Raw genomic sequence first — 22,223 nt, 5'->3', positions numbered from 1 at the left:
CTCTTACAAGAGCTCAGGACATGCTCCAATGACCTAATGAAGTCCCATTGGGACCTACCTCTTAAAGGTTCCACAGCAACTCCCAATACTGTTACCCTTGGAATCAAGCCTTCAATTACATGAACCTTTTGGGGAACACAATTAAACCATACACAATGCATAGTAGAGGCTAATATTAAAAGTTTTGAAGCTCATTAATATCTCCAAGGCATTATCAATAGGAAATAAAAGAGGAACCAAAAGGATAAGGGCATAGTTATGAATAACAGGAATAAGCATAGCTGCTAAGAGAAGTCAGAAAGGCCTTACCATTGCCAAGGGTAATTACACAGGCATTTTGGGAAATGTCAGTTCTGATAACTGGAAAAAGACTTTTAGGATGATGAACCATGAGGTCTGACTCAGATGGTCATTCTCCTGTGAAGTGATTTTGATTAGAAAGGTCATAGTCGTACAAAATGTGATCATATAGGAAGCTAATCGCACCAGCTACATAAAAATTGCACTTCATGCTTTATGGTCACATCTCATATTCTTAGACCCAGAGAGAGAAAATGCCAAGAAAATAATTTTTTAGAGTTGTTTTTCTACACTGCTCATTGTAATAGCTTATGTGTTCATAGAGTCAGATTTTTATCTAATCACAATAAAGGTAATTTTATGTAGGCCCCCTGAGGACAAGGACTATTATAATTCAATTTTGAGAAAGTTAAATACTCTATGCAAGATTGTAGAAGGGAGTTACACCTATTTTTTCTTTGGTACTGGAATTTCAACCTAGAGTGCTCTACCACTGATCGATATCCTCAGCCGTATATCTCACTGGTCAATTCTCGGTGTCTTCTTCCTTTCCCAACCTCTTCATGTTGAATGGAACCCTGGACTTAGTTTTTGAATTTTTTTCCATTAATGTAATCATACATGTACATAGGGAAATGATGTCAGTCTCATTCTGCCACCTTTCCTACTCCCTGCACCCTCCCATCTCCTCATTTCCCTCTACACAATCCAATGTTCCTCCATTCTTCCCTTGCCCCCATCCCCACATTATGAATCAGCATCCACTTAACAGAGAAAACATTCAGCCTTTAGTTTTTTGGGTTTGGCTTATTTCACTTACCATGATATTCTTCAACTCCATCCATTTACCTGCAAATGCCATAATTTTATTCTTCTTTATGACTGAGTAATATTCCATGGTGTATATGTACTACAGTTTCTTTATCCATTCATCTATTTAATGGCATCTAGGTTGGTTCCACAATCTAACTATCGTGAATTGAACTTCTATGAACATTGATGTGGTTGTGTCACTGTAGTATGCTGATTTTAAGTCCTTTGGGTATAAACCAATGAGTAGGATATCTGGGTCAAATGGTGGGTCCATTCCAAGTTTTCTGAGGAATCTCCATACTGCTTTCCAAACTGGTTGCACCAATCTACAGTCCCACCAACAGTGTATGAGTGTATCTTTTCCCCTACACCCTCGCCAACACTTACTATTGCTAGTATTCTTGATAATTGCCATTCTGACTGGAGTGAGATGAAATTTTACGATGGTTTTGATTTGCATTTCTCTAATTGAAAGAGATGTTGAACTTTTTTTATATGTTTATTGATTGATTGCATTTCTTCTGTGAAGTGTCTTTTTGTTCCTTAACCCATTTATTGACTGGGTTATTTGTTTTTTTGGTATTAAGTTTTTTGAGTTCTTTATATATCCTGGAGATTAGTGCTCTCTCTGCTGTAAATGTGGTAAAGATTTTTTTCCCAATCTGTAGGCTCTTTCTTCACATTATCGATTGTTTCCTTTGCTGAGAAGAAGCTTTTTAGTTTTGAATCCATCCCATTTATTGATTTTTAACTTTACTTCTTGTGCTTTAGGAGTCATGTTAAGGAAGTCTGGTCCTAAGCCAACATGATGAAGATTCGGACCTACTTTTTCTTCCATTAGGCACAGGGTCTCTGTTCTAGTGCATAAGTCTTTGAGCTACTTTGAGTTGATTTTTGTGCAGGGTGAGAAATAGAGTTTTAATTGCATTATGTTACATATGGATTTCCAATTTTCCCAGCACCATTTGTTGAAGAGGCTATCTTTTCTCCATTCTATGTTCTTGGCACCTTTGTCTAGTATGAGATAACCATATTTATGTGGGTTTTATCTCTGTGTCTTCTATTTTGTACCATTGGTCTATATGTCTATTTTGGTCCCAATACCATGTTGTTTTTGTTACTATTGTTCTGTAGTATAGTAGTGTTAAGTTTTGATCTGGAGTCTTAACAATTATTACTTGACAGCTGTTTAAAAATGTGTTCTGGTTAGGTGTCATGGTTCATGCCTGTAATCCCAATGGCTCTGGAGGCTGAGGCAGGAGGATTGCAGGACTGAAGCCAGTCTCAGCAACTTAGTGAGACCCTAAGCAACTTAGCAAGACCCTGTCTCAAAGTCAAAAATATAAAAGGGCTGGGGATGGGGCTTAGTGCTTAAGCACCCCGGGTTCAATCCCTGGCACTCCCTCAAATGTGTTCTGGCTCTAAATACGAACTTGTACATGGGTATACTATGTACAGGGGTTACAAAACAAAGAAGGGCAGGTCACTAATGTTCACTATTGTGAATGAATAGCTTCAGTGTGCATATACATATAAAGACCATAATCCCACAAGGATTGCCTATTATTCTTTAGACAGATAGCAGGGGATAAATTGTATGTTGAATGAAGAAATAAAACAGGGAGTTTCACTATTTCTGCTTTTTTCCCCTTTATTTTATTAAAATATTTTTTATTTTTTCAGACTGCATTTTGATTCATTGTACACAAATGGGGTACATCTTTTCATTTCTATGGTTGTACACAATGTAGATTCACACCATTCATGTAATCATACATGTACATAGGGTAATACTGTCTGTCCCATTCTACTACCTTTCTGTCCCCCACCCCTCCTACCCCATTTTCCTCTACACCATCCAAAGTTCCTTCATTCTTCTCTCCCCCCCCCACCCCCCTCATTATATATCATCAACCACTTAGAGAAAACATTTGGCCTTCAGTTTTTTGGGCTTGGCCTATTTTACTTAGCATGATATTTTCCAACTTCATCCATTTTCCAGCAAATGCCATAATTTTACTCTTCTTTATGACTGAATAATATTCCATTGTGTATATATACCACAGTTTCTTTATCCATTTATCAATTGGAGGGCATCTAGGTTGGTTCCACAGTCTGGCTATATTGAGCAGCTATGAACATTGATGTGGCTGTATCTCTGTAGTATGCTGATTTTAAGTCCTTTGGGTATAGGCCAAGGAGTGGGATAGCTGGGTCAAATGGTGGTTCCATTCCAAGTTTTCAGATGTCTCTTTGATATGATGATTTGATATGCTGATATATCCTTTGGGTATATACCCAGGAGTGGGATGCTGGGTCACATGGTAGTTCTATTTTTAAAGTTTTGAGGAACCTCCCTCCTCTTCTCCATAAAGACTGTACTGATTTACATTTCACCAAGGGTGCATATGAGTCTTTCATTGCTAAGCATAGTGCTTTGCGTACATTAGGCCCTCACATCTCTAGGTGCGTATAAATATTATCTCTACTATTTAATTCTCTAGCCTTACGGTTAAGGTTAGAAGATAGTATATTGAAGAGGGATGAGAGGAAAGTTGAAAAATAAAACCATTTGCTGGTGGAAGTTATTTTTTTATTTCTATCCACAGACAAAAGAAATAATTTTAAACATTGAGATTTTTATAGTATATTGAGTCTCATTTGAGTATTGGGGCCACTTAGAAACAAAAGTATTTTAAATTCTAAAGACTTTTAAATGCAAAGTAATGGAAAGCCTATTTTTTTCAGCCTGATATGAATAACCATGAATTGGGAATTTTATAATGTCACTTTATGTGAAAATTCCCTTCTTTCCCATCCCTTCTCTCTCCATTCCTTCTTTTTCCTTTTTCTCTCTCTGTTTGGTATTAGAGATTGAACCCAGGGGTGCTTAACCACTGAGCCTTTTTTTTTTTTTTTAAATTTTGAGACAGGGTCTCACTAATTTTCTTAGGGCCTCTCTTAGTTGTTGAGGCTTGCCTCACACTTGAGATCCTCCTGCCTGAGCCTCCCAAATCACTGGGATTACAGGTGCGTGTCACCATGCCAGCCTTTTCTCTTTAGTTATCTATAAACATTCAGATGAAAACCACTAATTTGTAATGGACCCCCCATAGAAATTCCTGGAAAATAGACATGTTAGTTAAATGTGACATACTCTTTCTCTATGAAATTTGAGTTAAATATTCCATACCATAATCTTATATTTTCCTTTTCTTTTTTTTTTTTAATATTTCAGTACTAGGGATTGAACTCAGGGGCACTCAACCACTGAGTCACATCCCCAGCCCTATTTTGTATTTTATTTAGAGACAGGGTCTCACTGAGTTGCTTAGGGCCGCACTTTTGCTGAGGCTGGCTTTGAACTTGGCATCCTCCTGCCCAGCCTTCTGGGCTGCTGGGATTACAGGCATGTACCCCCACGCCTAACCATAATCTTATATTTTCTAAACCAAGTATATAAATATATACTTCATATTAATGCTTAAATTTTCATCAATTTAAAATTGTAGGGCTAGGTATATAGCTCAGTGGTAGAGCATTTGCTCAGCATGTGAGAGACTCTGGGTTCAATCCCCAGTACCATACACACACACACACACACACACACAGCATTGTATAACACAGATAAGAGTCCAGAAACCATGTAAATTGTTTATGTTGAAATAGTTCACTCAACAATCATTAAAGGAATACTGTATTAAATATGCTACATTTCAGATACTGTGCCACGTTTTTTACTTTTTCTTACTTCCTATTGAGGTTTGAATGAGGTTATGTGTGAAATCAGAAGGCATCTCCTGGGATTGGCAGACTGGCCGGCTGTCAAGTGCGACCTTAAAGGAGGAATAACTTGTGGAAGAGACAAAGTGTTGTGAAAAGAGTACAAATGTTGGAGTAATAGTGACCTGCTAGTTAAATTGAGGCTTTGCCATGTATTAGCTGTGTGATTTAGACCTAAATCACATGATCCATGAGTCTTAGTTTCTTCTCATGTCATTGACCCTCTCCCCCACTTTTTTTTGTTACTGGGGATTGAACCCAGGGATGTGTAGCCCCTAAGCCACATCCCCAGTCCTTTTTTATGTTTTATTTAGGGATAGGTGCTCACTGAGTTGCTTAGGGGCTCACTAAGTTGCTGAGGCTGCTTTGAACTCATGATTCTCCTGCCTCAGCCTCCAGAGTCGCAGGGATTACAGGCGTGAGCCCAACTGAATTCCATTTTCAGAATATATAAAGCCCTTAGCATAGTGCCTGACATGGAACGAGCTCTAAATGTATGGCATTCTTCATTGTTTGTTTGCCTGGGATTTTTCTTTCATAAATAGATATTTTTATAAACACAGCATGTGTTTTGATAAAAATATATAGATAGGTGGATATAGATGTAGATACAGAGAGACATAATATAAACATCTAGTAAATAATCCACTAACTCTCGGATGTCCATGTTTTCCGAAGGGTTTCTCTTTACTGGTTGCTTCGTATTTTGTTATTTATTTTTGTTTGGTATTTTGAAAGGTATATATATATATATTTTTTTTTTTAAAAAGAACCCTATGATAAGGTTACTTTGTGTAATGTTAGGTTAAACAAGATCATAACAATGGCTAAAAAAGTATTCACTATGTTAGATCATTGTCATCTTTCCAGAGAAGATTATAACATGCAGCATTTCAGAGACCATGGAAGAACCCATGGGAATATTCTAGTCTGTAGAATATGTTGGGAAAATAATGCATGTAGTGCTAAGAGGTATATAGCTTTGTATAAACAGTATCCTACTACATGTGCTATTTTTACTTAATGTATGTTATTGATATCTTTCTATATAAATAAATATAAACTCACATTCTTCTTTATATGATTTACATAGTACATTTTTGTTTACTTATAAATTAGGCTATAATTAGTTAATTTGATGCTCTATTGATGAAAACAACCTGCCTTAATTTTTATGATTATAAACAATTTATAATTGAATGGATTGCTTGAATGGATTTTATTACTTTTTTACTTATGTAATTATCTTCAATGGCTAAATTCCTAGACACATTGTTATTTACACCAAAGAGTGCATATGTTTTGATATAACCACCAAGTTCTTTCTAGAAAAGTTGCCAGGCATAAGGATCTGATGTTGCCTCATGTACTCAGCAATACTAGATTTTTGTCAATTTTTAAAAATCTTGCTTCAGAATTTTAATTCTGTGAGTATACCTAAGAGACAGAGTCATAACTGCCAAGTTCCTAAGGGTCCAATATATAAACCAGAATATTAATTTATTTATATGGAGAAATATATATGCCTACTGTACCACATCATTCATGTTAGTTGGATAGCACATCTGTCCATAATGAAGGGATATCAGAAAGCAAGTATAAATATAATAGAATAAAAGAAAATTTTTTTGTGAGCATAGGACCCCAGAGCAAAAGAAAGCAAGGTATTTTTTTTCATCTATAGGAAAGCAAGATATTAAAGGATGATATTCACGACACTGGTGCTATACTTGCCCATGGACCAGATATTTGTGTTTATGAGTCTGGTGCTCTGGATAGATTAGAGGTACTTCACCAAAAGATTGACTCTGAGGCTTTTTTTTGTAGGGAAAGCTTTTTATGATTAGGTAGATCTCTTTTTTATTTTGTTTTAGACTATGTGTCATTTTAATTTTATTTCAAATTGATGCAATACTTGTACATATTAATGGTGTATAGTGTGACATTTCCATACATGTACACAATATGTAATAATTAGATCAGGAAGAACTAACATATTCACTACCTAAGCATTTATCATTTCTTTGCATTGGAAACATTCAAGATCCTCTTTACTATTTTGAAATAGTCAATTAATTGATATCAACCATGGCTATGTTATTATGCTGTAGAATTAGAAGTTAATCTTCAACTGCATCCCTGTACCTGCATATTATTTTTAATTTGGCTTTGTCTGCACTTAATTTCATATAAGTCTTATTTTTTTGTTATATTAAAAAGACTATTTATTTATTTATATGTGGTGCTGAGGATGGAACCCAGTGCCTCACTCACACTAGGCAAGTGCTGTACCACTGAGCTACAACCCCAGCCCCATAAGGTTTATTTTTATAGCTTCAAATATAGTTTCCTGAGACCAAACCCTCATTACCTTATTTGGAACTAGGCCTCAAATCTTTTCAAATAATTACAAATTATTCTTGGTTTGTGTCGTTTCTGTGGATGGCCTGATAGCCATTATAACATGATTTTCTTAATCTCATTCTGAAAGCAGTTCTAGACAGGGGTCATGCTTTTGTCCCAGTGTATTACCTATAGAAGTTATCTCCATTTTATAAATGATAGTGAAACCTAAAGAGCTGAAGTAACTTTCTCAGGATCATGGCTAGCAAGTGGTGGAAGTGGCATTCAAATCCAGGTCTGACTGACCTTCAGACTCATAGTTTTCTTACTATGCTATTCTGGATTTCTATATTGTATCTGTTTTATTTTCTGCTCACAGAGTTACTGTAAAGAAAATGAGAACTGCTTACATTAGAAATATGTAAATATATACCTTGAGTCATGTAACTGGAAGTCAGGATTATTTGATCCTACATTCTGCAGTTTACCTAAACTATAATCAGTAAATACAGGCAATTTAGTAGTCCAATAAATATAATCTAGTCTTCTAATGTTTGGATGAAATTTAAAAGTGTAATGTGGAATGAAATATACCCTGAAGAAATTTTATAAACTTCTTTCCTCAATGATTAAGAATATTACTGTCTCAGCTATTTTCAGAGGTTAATCAAACAACTGACTCCCTTACTCATTTTCATCAGTTATCAACTATTAAAATGAAAATGTAAGAATACCTACGTTTACAGTAAAAGTCAAGGGAAAACTCCTCTAAACTGAGGTTCAACTTGATACCTGAAGCCTACATGGTGTATCGTTCTGTCTGTGTGTGATCTGTCTTATCATCAAGAAGCAATTGACACAAGAGCTGAAGTGGGACAGGGGTTGGGGAAATCATTCTGTTTGGGGTCAGGTCTCAATGCCTTGTTCCTCAACAATCATGGCTAATCCTGGAAGCAGAATTTTCTTTTCCAATTGAGATTTACTTAGGCACTTAACTTCCAGAGGATTTATACTGACAAGAGCCAGTAATACCTGAGTTTGAATTCTAGTTGTACCCTATACTTGCTACATGAACTTGAGCAAATTACTTTGAGCCTCTATTTCTCAATCAGCAAAATGGGGATAAAATATCCATCTCATGTGGTTGCTGTCAGAATTAAATGAGCTAACATAAGATGCTTAGCTCAGTGCCTAGCCAAGTGTGTGCCTAAGATGTTTCTTATTCCTTCTTACAGATACAGGTTCTTCTAGACCTAGGAGTACTTGATTTAAAAATGTCTTATATAACACTATCTTGTGCATGCATGCAGTTGATTATGCAGTGAGAATATACCAAGACACAATATTCTTTATCCAAACACCAGTAAGTTGCTGTTATATTTGGAGGGGGTGATGCAAAGTAGAGTGACAATATATGTCTCTGGTGATGCTCTTTTAAAATTTTCTTCTCTTGGGTTAAAAATGCTTCTTGGACCAAGTGATACTGGAGCACATTGATATTTTCCAAAGTGTATTTCCTAGCACAATAGTCAAATAAATTTGGAAAATGCTACTTTCTACTGCCCTCTTTTTCAGCTTCACAAACTACATTAACAAAATGTTTAAGTGTCCTAATAAAGAAACTGGGTCTAACTTGCCATTTTACAAATGTATTTAATGATGGAGTACTCTTTTGGAGTAGTATCTGTATTCCACTATGGATCCTACCTTGGTTGTCCTGGGTACAAATGGTTGTTGTATCTTAGAGTAGCTCACAAAATCCTACTGAACCCATAACAGCTCACACTTTCAGTGGACAAATGAGAAGCAAAGCTCCATACATTGGTAACCATGACTGTAAAAATGTATTCACTCCATTATGTGTTATGAAGGATTTCATCAATGATATAGGTAACTAAACATCATTTACTGAATTGTTTCAGTGATGGTGATAGAATTTGAAAGGCACTAGTTTGTCAATCTCTAATTAAATAATTGATTCAGGTAAATATGATCAATGGATGTTTAAAATGTAGGTGAAAGAGTGTTGGGGAAACTGGTTAGTCTCACAGAGGTAAAATATTACCACACAGATTCCTTGCTAATTGCTAATAAAAAACCCAAAATATGTAAGTGTATAAGTAAATAAACATATTTCTTGACTATAGCACTTAGCATTCATTCTGGCCCTATCCCCTTGCTTAGTTGTAACATCTTTCTCTGAAAGTGAGAAAACTGGATCATCAAATATGATATATTGACTTATTTGTTCAACCCTAGTATACACGTAGTTTCAGAACTGCTAACCCATATCCCTGTGAGAAATAAATTTATTAACTAGAAGTACAGTGTGTATATACTGCTCTTTTTGCTACAGAAATATATTTTTCCCATACAAGAAAACTTGGTGTTTATTTTACACTTAGAGTTCATCTCACAGAACTACCCAGATTTCATATGCTGAATAGCCATGTGTGGGTAGTGGCTGCCATATTGGCACAGATCTAGACCTCCATATATGCAGTGCCAGATCCTGCACATGAATTGATTTCTAGGTCTTTGACTGGGCAAATACACTGTTTCATTCTCCTTTAGACTATGGAAGCCCTCCATATGCATCTTGGTGCACAAGGACATTCATGAGGTGAGGTGGGAGAATCCTGACACAAGGATGATGTGAGGTCATGGACTGGAAGCCAAATTCTGTGCATACATTGAATCACTTGCAGATATTGGTGCCATTTAGCAACTTTAGGTCCTCAGCCACCCTGATCACAGCTTCCATTCTTGGTGCTTGCCTCCCCTACCACCTTAGTGCAGCCACCTGCAAATTGCTGTTTGAACTCAGTCTGTGATCATTGACTGAGACTGGTCTGACCCCTGATCAGGTAGATAGTGACCACAGAGGATTTCAGAGGTAGTATAATACTTTTTTGGTTTTAAAAGCTTTATTTTCCCTTTTAATTAAGCATATTGAGAATGCATGTTAATGTTTTCAGAAAATGATGCATTTTTTCACATGGGTGTAAAATATGGAATTTATAATACATTTGTTTAGAAGGAGGGATGAGTCAAGGAGATTTACATTTGAGTGGGCTTTTTGCTTATCCATTTTTATGATGAATATTTATCCAAGTGTCTGTTATGAATTGTCTATTATGAATTTACTGAGTAGCTAGTATGAATTATGAATATTATTTATTATGAATTATTGAATGCCAATTTATGAAGTTTTTATTCATAATACTTTTATTTGAAAAACTTACTGTTTTTATACCTCCAACCAAAGACTTTGGATTTCATTTTAATGATGTTATTATTATTAATTTTTTGGTACCAGGGATTGAAACCAGGGGCACTTAAACACTGAGCCACATCTGCAGCTCTTTTTAAATATTTTATTTAGAGATGGGGTCTCACTGAGTTGCTTAGGTCCTTGCTAAGTTGCTGAGGCTAGCTTTGAACTCACAATCCTCCTGTCTTAACCTCCCAAGTCACTGGGATTACAGGCATGTGCCATTGCACCTGGCTAATGACATTAATTTTGTTTACACATTTAAGTTATATAAGCTGTATTTGTGAGTTGGCCTGGGACTCTACCTATATTTGTAACATTGTGGGGCTTTTTTTTTTTTTTGTGGTGTTAAGGATTAAACCCAGGGCTTTGTGCATGTTAGGCAAGTTCTTTACCACTGAGGTACACTCCCAGCCCCATAGCATTGCTTTTACTGGAAAAAATGCATTTCTAATTCTCAGACAGCATGGACCAATAACTGAATTAGGAATCAGAAAATTTGGCAGCTGACTTGCCTCAAACTCATACTGTGACCATGAGCACATTCATTTACCTTCTGGACTTCAGTTTCCCTATAATAAATCCGTAGTTCTCAAGTCTACCATTATTGATGTCCCTTTTAATAGAAAATATTTTATGACTGTCCTTTTGCAATTCTACAATGGTACTAATAGTTAATAGATTATGAAACCTTATATACACATAGTTTCACTAAGTATCAATATAAAACCCTAACTAAAATACAAACAAGAAGTAAAACTTTTAACAGAATAATGTGCACTTAAGCATGTATTTCTTTTGTGCTTACATCTATGTTATAATCATTGTAAATACAACAACAGACAGATAAGCATATTGCACAATGGTGGATAAAATACTGCATCTTTCTGAATAATACCATACTTTCCTGAAATATTAATCAATGTTGATGAAGTTCCAAGACAAATGTAGCACCATTTTCTCTCAATTTACATGATAGTTACTTCCTGGGGGAAAAATATCAATGTACATTGAAACCATGCAAAAATGCTTTATAAAATGAAGTTGGAGCCTAGGGGTGGTCATCATAAGCAATTTTCACATGCATAAATCTTGGGTGGAGTATTTGAAAGAGGTGTGGGACATTGTACAGGTCTTCTCTATTCTCCATTGTGTGGGTCTTCCTGGGCACCACAAGACATCTACTCTGCCCCTAAATACCAGTAGCATGGCTGCACATTCTTATTATGCCCCCTAGGGGGTGCTGCTCTCCCTCTTGAGAAAAACTGGACTAGAAGATTGAGTTGACTACCAGTTTGATTCTGTGAGTCCCTGAAGGCATGTTTATTGAAAGAGACCCATCATGGGGTACTGTGCCATGAATCAAGAAGTCTTTTCTTTGTTTCTGCCTTTACTGCTATGCCTTCATTATTTCCGACATTAGAGACCTCTTTACCTCGTATAATTTTATGAAAATTGCTCTTATAAAAGATTTTGAAACTCTGAGATGTAAAGACCAGGAATAATTCATTAATTTTGAACACATTAAAAATAGGTTCCACCACTCAGTTGTCTTTCTTGCATTTGTCATTTTGTTTTCAAATGTGCTTTAGGATTTTTAAATAATTTTGCTTTCTTAGGGATGAGTAATATGTGTTATGACTTATTATTTCCAGCAGATGGCAATGTTTGGTGTAAAAATGACTTGATTTAACAACTACAGATTGTCTAGGTGCTCTGTATTTAAAATACAAACTTCATAGGGCATACTGAAAGTATCTTCTTTTACTTTTTTTTTTTTTTTTGTGGTGCTGAGGATAGAACCCACAGCCTTATATGTTCAAGGTAGGCACTCTACCAACTGAGCTATATGCGCAGCCCAAGTATCTCCTTTTAAAGGTTTGATATGAACTAACTTACTTAAGTAGCTAGGCTGGGGAAGAGATGCATGTAATTCAAATTTTGATAAACCAACTCAAATTTTACTATGGGAACAATATTTTTGTGAAAGGTTAAGATAAATCATATCATGAAGTGATAATTTATCAGTTTTGTAAATTCTGAATTTAAGTTTTTAAAAATAGTTCATTTTGAAACAGTTTTAGACTCACAAAAGAATGGCTAGGACAGTATAAACAACTCCTGTAGTCCCTGTAACCAGATGCCCCAGTTATTAACATTTTTTTTTAGTTAGTTATTAACATTTTACCTCATTCTCTCCATGGTTCACTCTTCTGTGTGTGTCCATTATCATTAGTCTTTCTCTGAATTTTTTGAGAACTAGATGTTGTCCAGTCACCGCCAAACACTTCAGAGTTTTTCCCCCCAAACACGGTCACTCTTATCAATAACTAGTATATAATCCTCCTAATCAGGAATCAGTCTTGGTACATTACCACCCTAGCCACATGTGTCCATTCAAATATCACTAGTTGATCAACAATGTCACTTTTTCCTTTCTGGTTTACAGCCTTATCTAGGATTATGTGTTGCATTTAGGTTTTGGTCTCCTCCAATTGGGACAATTTCATTAATTTTTTATATCCTTGCTAATTTTGCAGGGTACAGAGTTTATGTTCTGTAGTATGACTGTCAACTTGGGTATGCCTAATGTTTCTTCATGACCAGATTGAGGCCATACTTTCTTGGGAGGAATATCACAGAAGTGATACCTCACATCAGGGGACACATGATGTCTATCTGTCTTATCACTGGTAATGATAACTATAATCATGTGGTTGTCAGGTTTTAACCAAAATTCATTGTTGAATTAAAGTCCATTTTAATTAAGAAGTGTTGTGGTTTTCTTTTTAAAAAAGCAATGTATGTTGACTTTTTTATCTCCAACTTTCAGAAAAGATATTTTAAATAATAAGTAATGTCAAATAATAAGCCAATCTTAGTCAGTGTTTTTCTTTTGTTAAAAGCCTGTCATTTGTTTAAGATGTGTAACATTGTATAAATCATTTAAATGTTTACCAAGGATTAGCATTTAAGATCACATGATTCTTTTTTTTTTTTTTTTTTTTTTTTTTTTTTTTTTTTTTTTTTTTTTGCAGTGCTGTGGATTGAAACCAGGGCCTTGTGCTTGCAAGGCAGGTACTCTACCAACTGAGCTATATCCCCAGCCCCAGCATTTAAGATCTTTATCTACTGGGGACACTTTAAAAGAAAGCTATTGAAGCTCTTCATAGACCTGGAAAAAACAACCCTAAAATTCATAGGGAACAACAAAAGACCTTAAATTGCCAAAATAATCCTAAAAAAAAACATGCTGGTGGCTTTACAATACTATACTTGATTTCAAAAACATATTACAGAGCCATAGTAACAAAACAGCATGATGTTGGCATAAAAATAGACACATGTACCAATGGAACAGAATGGAGGACCCAAAATAAATGCATGCATCTTTAGCCAACTGATTCTCAATAAAGATCCCAAAAAATACACATTGGAGAAAGCATAGCCTCTTCAACAAATGGTTCTGGGAAAATTGGATATCCACATTTAGAAGATTGAAACTAGACTCTTATTACTCAGCCTGTACAAAAAATCAACTCAATATGGATCCAAGACCTTAATATAAGACCTGAAACTTTGAAAGTGCTAGGAGAAAACAAGAGAAACACTTCAAGATATTGGCATGAGCAGTGATTTCCTGGAAAGGACTTGAATAGCTCAGGAAATAAAATGAAGAATTGACAAATGGGATATGTCAAATTAAAAAGCTTCTGTACAGCTAAGGAAACAATTGACAGAGTGAAAAGACAGCCTACAGAATGGGAGAAAATCTTTGCCAGATATTCATGTGACAAAAGATTACTATCCATGATATTTAAATAACTCAAAAAATGTAACAACAAAAAAGTAGTCCAGTCCAAAAAAAAAAAAAAGGGCAAATGTCCTGAATAAACACTTCTCAAAGTTTAAGTACAAATGGCCAATAAATGTAAGAAAAAAATGCTGAACATCATCAGTCATCAAGGAATTTCAAATCAAAATCAACCACACTGAGATTCAACTTCATCCCAGTTAGAATGGCTATTATTAAAAAAAAGAGCAAATGCTTGTGAGGATATGGAAAAAAGGAACTTATACCCTGTTAGTGGGAATGTGTATTAGTTCAGTCACTGTTAAAAACAATATGGGGTTTTCTCAAAAAAAAAAAAAAAAAAAAAAAAAAACCAAGAAATTGAATTACTCTATTATCTAGCTATCCCACTCCTGGGTATATACCTGAAGAAAATGAAGTCAGCATTTCAAAGAGATGCCTGCATGCCCATGTTTATTGTGGCATTATTCACAATAGCTAAGATATTAAATCAGTCTAGGTGTTTGTTAACAGAAAGAAAATAAGGTATAATATACAAGGGGATATTATTAAGTCATAAAGAGGAAGGAAATCCTATCATTTGCAAGAAAATGGATGGAATTACAGGACATGTTGAGTGAAATAAGTCAGATACAGAAAGACAAGTGTCACACATTTTATCTCGCATGTAGATATTTTAAAAGATGACCTGAAAGTAGGAGAGGGGCCATTAGAGACTGGGGGAGGGGGAAGAGATGAGTGTGAGAGAGGATAGAAGGGAGGTTGGATAGGATTGATGCATGATATATTCATGCACAGAAATGTCACAAAGACATGATTAATTTGTATAATTGATGTGTTAATAAAAATAGTAAAAAATAAGAAAGGCATTGACTAGTTGAGGTTCTTTTCTTTTTTCCCCAGTTCCACAGATCAAACCCAGGACTTTCTACATGCTAGTCAAGTGCTCTACTGTTGAACTATACTCCCTACCCTCAAAGAGTTGAGTTTGATCATACACTGGCAGAAAGAGCTTGATTCATAATTGTCTTTCCTCTTGTTTTATTTAGTACTGAAAACTGCAATATTAAAAAAATTTATGAACTGTATCTGCAATACTCCAAAATACTTAACATAGAAAACATACAAAATCTCAGAGTGATAAAAAATAATGGTTTAAATCAAACAAGTTTCTATAGCCAAACAACATACTCTGATAATAAGTCTATTTCCAGAGGACAGAGCTCTTGGTTTGTATTGAATCAAGGTATCTTTTAAGTAATATTATTGATGATAATTGTATATTTGTATGTGGTGAAGACTTCAAACCATATAGTAAATGTGTAAGTAAATTTCTCCCTTCCTTTAATTTCCAATTCCTATTCTCTACTTATGAAAATATAACCATTGTTTTTTCTTAATTATCTTTCCAGAAAAATATTTGCATCTACCAGATATATACACCACTTTCTAGAAGGAAAATGGAATTCTGCTATATGTATTTTTCATTTTTGTTTTTTCACTTAATACAGTTTCATAGACATATCATAGACATAGATGCTCTGCATTCTTCTTAATGGTTACATAGTATTTGCTAGCATGGATCACCATGGTTTGCTTAGTATCATTCTGGTTAGCATTTTTGGATGTATGTTTTTTAAATTTACAAAGCTTCAGTGGCTCTTATTATGTACTCATATCTTTGTGTACCTTTTAAAGTATGGTATGATGTTACAATGAAATATGAAATATATCAGGACAAAGGGGACATATTTTAGGTTACAGAAAGCTAGTTGCAAAAAGATGCTATTTCTGATGAATTGTAGTAAGCTAAAATTATTTGCTATAGTCCCTTTTTGAAATAAGATAGAATAGTAGTACATAAAAATGATAAAAATGTTAAAAGAGGTCTCATGATTTCATGGTGTTAAGTAGGGAAATCGAAGAAATTTTTGTCTGTGCAGAATAGCTTTTTCTGTTTTTAGGCTATTAATCAACGAAAGATCAAGGTTTGATCATATAATTTTACATATAGTATATATATTTGCATATGTAATTCTATATTTTTATCAAGAACTATGGAATCAAGCGGAATTCTAGAAGAGATTATATTTTGGAATCTATGCCTCTTACCAATGTTAAGTGGTTTAGGTAAGCAAATCATGACAAAAAATATAAGTAGCTTCAGGGTGAGAAATGTAAATATTTTAAAATTAGGGTATTTTGTCACCACAGATGATCTTGATTCTTCTCTATGACTAACTTCCCTTCTTCTTTCCCTCTCCCACCTTCCCCTATACACAGTGAAAAGAAAAAAAGAAAATGCGTTTTACATATATTAATGTTTATGACAAAGGGCTGAAGAGAAACCTGTGATGTCATGAAGATGCTATGTCTGTACAGAGAATATTGGGGTGGCCAGTAGGCAGAATATGTGGAAGTGGGTACTACATGAGAGAGGTCAAAGAAACCTAATGGAAGCTTCTGTCTGTGGGTTCAGAAGGTCTGAACAAACCCAAGAGTAAGAAGAAATAGTAATCAGCTGAGATAGAAGATACAGTCTCATGAAAAACTGGGAAAAGGACAACAGAAAAGGGAAAGGGTTATATATTACAAACCAACAACTTTCTTTTTTTTTTTTTTCCCATACAAGGAACCCTTTATTTGCGCAGACGAATTCACGTCTGCACGGGGGAAGGGGAAAAGGCAAGAAGAAAGATGGCACAAGGTTCGTCTCAGACATAGGAATTTCGTGGGCTGAGAGGAACCAATCGCGGAGGAGAATTCTTACAGACTGACTGACGGATCAATGACATATTAGGACGTAATGCTGGAAGCAGGAAGCAATGTAAGCCGGAAATTCCTGTAAGGTGAGAGGCGGGTTAACACAGATTGACAGGTGGTGGGGGAAACAACTTTCTTTTTTACATAAAATTTTTATTTGTTCTTTTTAGTTATACATGACAGTAGATTACATTTTGATGTATTTATACAAACATGTAGTATATCTTATTCTAATTAGGATCCCAGTCTTCTGGCTGTACATTAAGTGGAGATTCATTTGCTGTTTTCATACATGTATATAGGAAAGTAAAGTCATATGCAACCAACAACTTTGTCATATAGGTCATAATAGAAGACAGGACTGTGGAAAGAATGTCTGCCAGTGAAGGACCATACATTTCACAAGGATTCTTTTTAGTCCCTCTTATGATGCTGAGCACCATGAGAAGCTCTGAGATACAGTGACTAAGGTAGGTGAAGCTTCTGTTTGCATGTAACTTCTATTCTAATGGACTCAGAGTGAAAGGTCTTGATTTTTCAGAAATCTTCAACAGAAGCAAACCAGAGGTAGCAGTCTGTGACTGTGGAAGGAGTAGTTTCTACATGGAACCGAAAGATGGACTAACTGAGAACACAATAATTGGAGTTATGAGAGAATACTCAGAGGGGAAGTAAGATGTTAGGTTAGTAACTGAAGGGACCAAGCAGAGAAGCTGATCAAAAAGAAATGACTGTGTATATGTAGTATTTTCTTCATATTTTCCTCATTTTCAGTAATAAAGCAATTTTGGTGGAAGGATGCTATAAAAATAAAAATGAAAATAAGGAAAGATGTGATACGGAGTTTGGTCTTCTGAGATAATGATTCTTCTCATACTCCCATTGCCTTTTACATGAGAATAGCCTCCTCTTTCTCTTCTATTCCTATTCTTATTAATCCTCCTTCTCATATTCTTCCTTTTCTTTCAGCTTATGGTCAATTTTCATTTCTTTTCTTTTTTTCTTTTGGTACTGGGGATTGAGCCTAGGGGTGCTTAACCACTAAGCGACACCCCAGCCCTATTTTGTATTTTATTTAGAGACAGGGTCTCACTGAGTTGCTCAGGGCCTCCTAAGTTGCTGAGGCTGGCTTTGTACTTGTGATCCTCCTGCCTCAACCTCCTGAGCCCCTGGGATTAAATGCATGCATCACCATGTCTGGCATTCATGGTCAATTTTCTAGAGAAGTCTTTGGTTTGGGTAGCAGTTGAGGTCCCAATTTACCAAATTCCTCAGAAGTCTCCTAAGATGAAATATTTTTTCTTAAAAAATAATCTTGTATTTTTATATATTTTTATTTTTAATCGACACATAGTAATTGTACATATTTTGTGGTACAGTGTGACATTTCATTATATGTAGTCAATGTGTAATGGTTAGTTTGGGATAATTGACATGTCTATCACCTCTTATATTTATCATTTCTCAGTGTTGGGAGCATTCAAAATCTTCTCCACTGGCTATTGTGAAGTATTTAATTGTTGTCCACCAATTATCCTACTGTGCTGGAGAACATTAGGAACTTTATTCCTCCTATCCAACTACACCCCTTTACTAGATAGTCATCTTCTCTCCCTTCTTCCCTCCCACCCCCAAACCCTTCTCAGGCACTGGTGGCCACTTTTTGATTCTTGACTTCTTTGAGATCAAATTTTTAACTTTCACATGTAACTGAGAATGTGTAGTATTTGTCTTTCTGTGCCTGATTTATTTCACTTAATGTCTTCCAGTTCCATCCACGTTTCTGCAAATGGCAGAATTTCATTCTAATTGCTGAATAATGTACCACCGTGTATATATTACACAATTTCTTTCTTTTCTTTTTTTTTTGGGGGGGGGGGAATGTACCAGGAATTGAACTCAGGGGCACTCAACCACTAAGCCACATCCCCAGCCCTATTTTGTATTTTATTTAGAGACAGGGTCTCACTGAGTTGCTTCGGGTCTTGCTAAGTTGCTGAGCCTGGCTTTGAACTTGCCATCCTCCTGCCTCAGCCTCTTGAGCCACTGGGATTACAGGAGTGGGCCATTGTGTCCAGCCACAATTTCTTTATTCATCTATGTCCCTCATCTTTTTTCTCTCCTCTTCCTCCTCCTCCTCCTTGCTGGGGATAGAACGCAGTGCCTTGCCTTCTATCTATTTGGATATACCCAGGGGTGGGATAGCTGGATTATATGGTGGTTCAATTTCTAGTTTTCTGAAGAACTACCATACTGTTTTCCATAATGACTGTACTAACTTACTTTCCCCCTAACAACGTATGAAAATTCCCCTTTCTCTACATCTTGACAAGCATTTGTTATGCTTTGTCTTTTTGATAAAAGCCATTATTTCTGGGAAGAAATAATATCTCATTTTATTTTGATTTGCATCTTCCTGATGATTAGTGATTATTAGCATTTTTTCATGTACATTTTCTATATCCTTTTTTGAGAAATGTTCATTCAGGTCATTCGCCAGTTTTTTAATTGAATTATTTGTTTCTGTTTGAATTTCTTACATATTATGTAAATTAATCACTTGTTAGATGAATTGTTTGCAAATATTTTCTCCCAATCTCCCATTTTATTTATTTTTTCTTCTTTTTTTTTTATTTTATTGTAAACAAATGTTGCCTCTCTGTTTGTACATGGCGCAAAGGCATACCATTTGTGTAATCATAAATCCACAAACAGTAATGTTGTTTGATTCATTCTGTTATTTTTCCCTTCCCCCCACCCCTCGCACCCCTCTTTACCCTCTATACAGTACTTTCTTCCTCCATACTTGCCCCCCTCCCTAACCCTAACTCTAACCCTAACATTAACCCTTCCCTCCCCCCTTTATGTGTCATCCTCCACTTATTAGCGATATCATTCGTCCCTTGGCTTTTTGAGATTGGCTTATCTCACTTAGCATGATATTCTCCAATTTCATCCATTTGCCTGCAAATGCCATAATTTTGTCATTCTTTATGGCTGAGTAATATTCCATTGTGTATATATACCACAGTTTCTTTATCCACTCATCAATTGAAGGGCATCTAGGTTGGTTCCATAGTCTGGCTATTGTGAATTGAGCAGCTATGAACATTGATGTGGCTGTATCTCTGTAGTATGCTGATTTTAGATCCTTTGGGTATAGGCCAAGGAGTGGGATAGCTGGGTCAAATGGAGGGTCCATTCCAAGTTTTCTAAGGAATCTCCACACTGCTTTCCAGAGTGGCTGCACTAATTTGCAGCCCCACCAGCAATGTATGAGTGTACCTTTCTCCCCACATCCTCGCCAACACCTGTTGCTTGTATTTTTGATAATCGCCATTCTAATTGGGGTGAGATGGAATCTTAGGGTGGTTTTGATTTGCATTTCTCTTATTACTAGAGATGTTGAACATTTTTTCATATGTTTATTGATTGCTTGTACATCTTCTTCTGTGAAGTGTCTGTTCATTTCCTTAGCCCATTTGTCGATTGGATTATTTGTATTCTTGGTGTAGAGTTTTTTGAGTTCTTTATAGATTCTGGAGATTAGTGCTCTATCTGAAGTATGATTGGCAAAGATATTCTCCCACTCTGTAGGCTCTTTCTTCACATTACTGATAGTTTCCTTTGCTGAGAGAAAGCTTTTTAGTTTGAATCTATCCCAGTTATTGATTCTTGCTTTTATTTCTTGTGCTATGGGAGTCCTGTTGAGGAAGTCTGGTTCTAGGCCGACATGTTGAAGATCGGGACCTACTTTTTTTTCTATAATCTGCAGAGTCTCTGGTCTGCCAATCTCCCATTTTATATGCTAACTCTTTGTTCTGTTCATTTTTGTTTGTTTGCTTTTTTTTTTTTCACTTTTGCAATGCCAAAGCATTTTAGTCTGATGTAATCCCATATTTCTATTTTTGCTTTCTTGTTCTTGGCCTGCACTTTCAGTGTCATATACAAAATATTCTTTTCCCAGAACAATGTCCTGAAGTGCTCCCCTTTTATTTTCTTTTCATACTTTCATGTCTTACATTTAAGGTTTTGATTCATTTTGAGTTGATCTTTCTGTGGAGTGAGAGATGGGGTCAAGTATTTTTTGTTCTGTATGTGAATATCCACAATTTCTAGCACCATTTATTTATTCTCCAATATATATTCTTGCTGTCTGTTAAAAACCAGTTGGCTGTAAATATGTAGATTTATTTTCAGATTCTCTATTCATGCCATTGGTCTATATGTTTTTTTTTTTTTTTTTTTTTTGTGGCAGTACCATGCTGTTTCAGTTGCTATATTTTGTAGTGTGTGTTGAAATCAGGTACTGTAATGCCTCTAGCTTTTTTTTTACCCTCAGCATTGCTTTCACTATTCAGGGTCTTTTGTGCTTCCATATGAATTTTAGTGTTTTCTTCTATTTCTGTAAAGAATGCCATGGGTATTTTGACAGAGATTACATTGAATGTATAGATTGCTTTGATTAGTGTGGATAACTAAACAACATTAATTCTTCCAATCCATGAATGCATATATCTATCCATTTTTGTGTCCTTTCCAATTTATTTTATAGTTTTGTAGTTTTTAAAAATATTGTTTTTAGTTGTAGATGGACACAATAACTTCATTTTATTTATTTTTATGTGGTGCTGAGTATCAAACCCATTTTCTTACATATACTAGGCCAGTGCTCTACCACTGAGCTATAACCCCAGTCCCTGTTTTGTAGTTTTTATTTTACTGATCATTCACTTTCTTGGTTAAATTTATTCCTAGGTACTTTTTTGTAGTTATTGTGAATGGGATGGCTTTCTTTCCTAGCGGTTTTGTTATTGCTATATTAAAAAACTACCATTGTTGTGGCTGCATCACTGTAGTATGCTGATCTTAAGTCCTTTGAGTATGTATATTCCGAGGAGTGGAATAACTGGGTCAAATGATGGTTCCATTCCTTGTTTTCTCAGGAATCTCCATACTACTTTCCGGAGTGGCTGCACCAATTTGCAACTCCACCAGCAATGTATGAGTATGCCTTTTTCCCCACATTCATGCCAACACTTATTATTGCTTGTGTTCTTGATAATAGCCATTCTAATTGGAGTAAGATGAAATCTTAGGGTGGTTTTGATTTGTGTTTCTGTTATTACTAGA

At 35.5% G+C, this 22,223-nt stretch overlaps 1 long non-coding RNA gene across 2 annotated transcripts in view; it reads left to right on the top strand.

The window, feature by feature from the left end:
- Window positions 1-22,223, top strand: part of LOC306651794 — a 90,641-nt gene that overhangs the window by 44,927 nt on the left and 23,491 nt on the right. The window contains exon 3 of one of the 2 annotated variants that reach the window (XR_013761209.1): window positions 17,433-17,560. The exons of the other annotated variant lie outside the window; for it this stretch is intronic. This is a non-coding gene — a long non-coding RNA (uncharacterized lncRNA). The remainder of the gene's footprint in view (window positions 1-17,432; window positions 17,561-22,223) is intronic. 2 annotated transcript variants of the gene reach the window in all.

This window comes from Sciurus vulgaris (genome assembly GCF_902686455.1).
Source record: "Sciurus vulgaris genome assembly, chromosome: X".
Lineage (NCBI taxonomy): Eukaryota > Metazoa > Chordata > Mammalia > Rodentia > Sciuridae > Sciurus > Sciurus vulgaris.
This window is presented reverse-complemented; position numbering and strand designations above follow the sequence as displayed.